The following is a 4,354-nucleotide window of genomic DNA, read 5'->3' as shown; positions in this document are numbered from 1 at the left end:
TGAGGATGAGCGGATACTTGATAGGTGCACAAAGTTATCCGTAGGGGTATTCAGGTGACAAGGAACTGCAAGGCAGTAAGCTCAGGGGATTCTGGGAACAGCGGAGGGCAGTTCAGGGCATCTTGTAATAACAATATCAATGGGTTAGAATGTAAGATTGGCAAGTGTGTGTAGCTATCCATAAGGATATTTCGGTGGTAGGGAATTGCAAAGGCAACAGGCACAAAGTCTCGAGAGAATATCGTAGAGTATCTTCAGAATCTTCTTATGCAGCAGGCGATCATCTGAAACAAGGGGCTCTCCGGGCATATGTGAACACGAGATCCTAATGTTCGAGTTAGTAAAACCATTTAACCCGAATAGAAGAGAGATCAGAGTCCCAGAGTAAGGATCGAGGAGTAAAAGATCCTAATACCACCCAATGGCGACGTGGGCTCGTAAGACACACAACCATGTTAGTAAAAGTTTTTCAATGACTAGACTCAACTTCGGTCAAGGAGTTGGAAAGGGGGATCCTACAGGCAGTCGGCTCTGATACCAACTTGTGACGCCCTTGAATCAATCGTACACTAATCATACACGCAAATGTGTACGATCAAGATCAAGGACTTACGGGAAGATATCACAACACAACTCTAGACACAAATTAAAATAATACAAGCTTTATATTACAAGCCAGGGGCCTCGAGGGCTCGAATACATAAGCTCGAATACACAAGAGTCAGCGAAAGCAACAATATCTGAGTACAGACATAAGTTAGACAAGTATGCCTTAAGAAGGCTAGCACAAAAGCAAAAAACGATCGAAAAGGCAAGGCCTCCTGCCTGGGAGCCTCCTAACTACTCCAGGTCGTCAGCGGCCGTCACATAGTAGTAGGCACCCTCGGGGTAGTAGTAGTCATCAGTGGCGTCGTCTGGCTCCTGGGGTCCGTCATCTGGTCGCAACAATCGGGTATGGGAGAAAAAGAGGTAGCAAAGCAACCGTGAGTACTCATCCAAAGTACTTGCAAGATTTACATCAGATCTAAACTAAGTATGCATATGTATCAAAGGAAATGGGTTGTATCTATGGACTAAACTGCAGAATGCCAGAAGAGAAGGGGAAAGCCTAGCCTATCGAAGACTAGCATCTTCTGGAACCCACCATCTTGTAGCAACAGGAGGGAGTAGAGTAGCATAAAGTAAAGTAGTAGAAGTGTTATCAACCTCGGCCAGAGATCCTTTCTCGACTCCCTGCGAGAAAGCAATCCCAGAGCCATACTATCCATTTCTCATCACAATCCAATTCTCATCACCATCCAATTCTCATCACAAGTATCCAGTTCTAGTTGTATCGATCGGGATACAACTCCAAGTGTCCATTACCGTAGGACAGACTATCGATAGATGTCTTCTTCCCTACAGGGGTGCACCAACTTACCCATCACGCTCGATTAACTCCGGCCGGACACACTTTCCTGGGTCATGCCCGGCCTCGGCCAAACAATACACCGCAACTCGACCTAGGCTTAATAGAGAGGCCAGCACGCCGGACCAAACCTATGCCCCCAGGGGTCATGGGCCATCACCCCGGGAACTCCTGCACGTTGCGTGGGCGGCTGGTGAGCAGACCTAGCTACCTCCTTCAAAAAGGCAGGTGCTTACGTAGTCCAACCCGGCGCACGCCGCTTAGTCGCTGACGTCTATTAAGCTTCGGCTGATGTATACGACGCAGAACGCCCATACTATGCCCACGTGATGGTTAGTGCTATCAGGCTAGAGGCCCCTCGGATCAAATATCCAAACCGTAGTGGATTAGGAGCATGCGGTAACGAGCAGAGACTCACGATCGATGTGACCCGTCGCCCCGTCTCGAGTACTTGCGGCAAGGGCTAAGAATGCCCGGCCACGCCTCGTAAGTATCTCGCGGGCACCTTCCAGGTCAACGCGACTCCACATCACTCGCTATTAAGCTCGCGCGGGTACCCCTCAGGGCTGACCCGTCTTTAGTAACATGGCTCAGTGCAAAGTCATAGTAACCATAGTAACTATGTGTCTAACACCAAGAGGAAAACCCGAGGAATCACCCCCGGTGAATCCCACTCGATGTTATCATCAAGGTGAACATAAGAGGATCCACCCTCGAGGTTCACATTTGATGGGTTGCACGACAATGCCGTAACGGAAGTGGTTAAGGAGGAAATCACCCTCGATGACCTCAACCGTATAGCTACACTGCGGAGATCTCATCAGGAGTGATGTAAGAGGTTCCACCCTCGGCACTCGATGGTAACTCTGCAGAGTCGTACAACTAGGGGGGTGATGTGCGGTGTCGGGGCCTGGACGTCGATCACGTTGATCGAGTCATTGAACATAAAGCGAGTCAACTGGGACAAGGTGGGGGTCACTGATGGATCACTAACCAACCTATACTAAGTAGTTTAGGATAAGCAGGTAAGGTATGAAAGTAGGTAACAACAGGCTATGCATCAGAGTAGGATCATACATAAAGCAGTAGCAGTTCTAATGCAAGCATGAGAGGAAAGAAATGGGCGATATCGGAATGCTCAAGGGGGGTTTGCTTGCCTGGAAGCTCCGCTGAAAGGGAAGAAGGGTCGTCGGTGACATAGTCGATCATAGGGGCATCATCGGTCTCGGGGTCTACCGGAGAGAAGAGGGGGAAGAAACAGTAAATATAAAGCAACATAGCACCACAAGCATAACAAGGCAATAAGATGTGCCGGGTGTGACCTAACGTATGGCTACACGATAAAGGTGGAGGGGGGAAATAGCCGGGAATGTTTTCCCGGTTCCGGACTTGTGTCAGACAGATGACCGGAGGGGGAAAGTTCCATGTTCAGATAGTTAGAGGCATCTGACAGGCATGTGCGTAGTGTATTCGGGTTCGTCTCATCGTTCTGAGCAACTTTCATATATGAAGTTTTTCGATCCGAGCTATGGTTAATTTTCTATGATTTTTCAAAGTTTTAAACATATTCTGGAATTATTTAAAATAACAGAAAATAAAATATGACGTCAGCATGACATGTTGGTGACATCAGCAGTCAACAGACTCACTGACCAGGTCAAACCTGACCTGTGGGTCCAGTGGGACCCACATGTCAGCCTCTGTTAGTCTAACAGTATATTAAACTAATTAATCTAGGTTAATTAGCTACTGGGCCCCACCTGTCATAGACTAATTAATTTTAATTATAAAAATGTTTTAGGTAAAATAGTTATGCGATGGGGCCCGCATGTCAGCGCCACTGGGCTGCCCAGTCAGCACATTGACTGGGTCAACCCAGTCAACGGGACCCGTGGGGCCCGCTGGCAGCGAGCCAGGGGTGGGGCCCGGCCAGCCATGTCGGCGGACGGCGCCGGAGTTGGCTCCGGCGAGCTCAACGCGGTGGAGCATCGCCGGAAAATCGCTACGGGGCACGGGGAGAGGTGCGGCTAGGCGCGTTCGAACGAGCGCACAAAGGCGCGTCGACTGGGGGCGGTGGCGTTGCCGGAGTTGGCCGGAGCGGCGCCGACGAGCAGCGAGGGCGGTGGTCGCGCTCGGGAGACGATGGGGATGGTGCTACGGGACACCGTTTCACGTGGTTTTGCCTGCGTTCGAACGGGTACTCCTCCGCGCGTTGATCTGCAGCGTCAGAATGGGTGAAGGTGGCCGGCAGAGGCGTCAGCGATGAGCAAAGGCGGCGACGGCGGCTTCGGGCGCGGACGGTGATCGCGCTAAGAGGCACAGGAGGAGGCGCGGCGAGGTGCGTTGGGCTGCTCGAAGCATGCTGGGCACGGTGCCGTGCTCGACAAAGCTCGACGGCAAGCATGGCCACGGCGGCTATGGAGCGGGGCAACAGCGAGCTACGATGGTAGCGGCGAGCAAGCTAGAGAGTGAGGCGGCCTACGCGAGAGAGGGGAGAGGACGGCGACTGCTCACCTGGCCCTGTAGGTGTGCTCAAATGGGCTCGGGGAGGGCTCGGTGTGGCGGATTCGGCGACGGCGTGCGGTGGCCGTGGTTGAAGACGGCGACGTAGGGGACGATGCAGAGGCGCTCCTGCTCGGGTGATTCGTCGGGGAGGAAGAGGAGGTCGAGGTCGTCCTTCTTGGCGCGGAGGCGAGGCGAGGTGGTGGCGGGGGCCGCGTGCGTTACGGCGGCGGTGCCATGGCGGCGCTCGGGCGAGGGGAAAGCAGAGAGGGAGCGAGGGGAGAGTGAGCGAGGTGGAGAGGGGGATCTAAGGGCGCTAGGGTTAGGGTTAGTGCCAGGGAAGGGGTCGCCGGCGACTTGAGGGCGCCGGGAAGCGGCGGATGGACGGCGCGTATCCATCGGCGGCGTGTGCGGGCGCGCTGCGGCCAACACATGAGGTGAACA

The sequence above is a fragment of the Triticum urartu genome, chromosome 4A (assembly GCF_056163025.1).
Source record: "Triticum urartu cultivar PI428250 chromosome 4A, HENAU_Tu73, whole genome shotgun sequence".
NCBI lineage: Eukaryota > Viridiplantae > Streptophyta > Magnoliopsida > Poales > Poaceae > Triticum > Triticum urartu.
Note: the sequence above shows the minus strand (reverse complement) of the source record.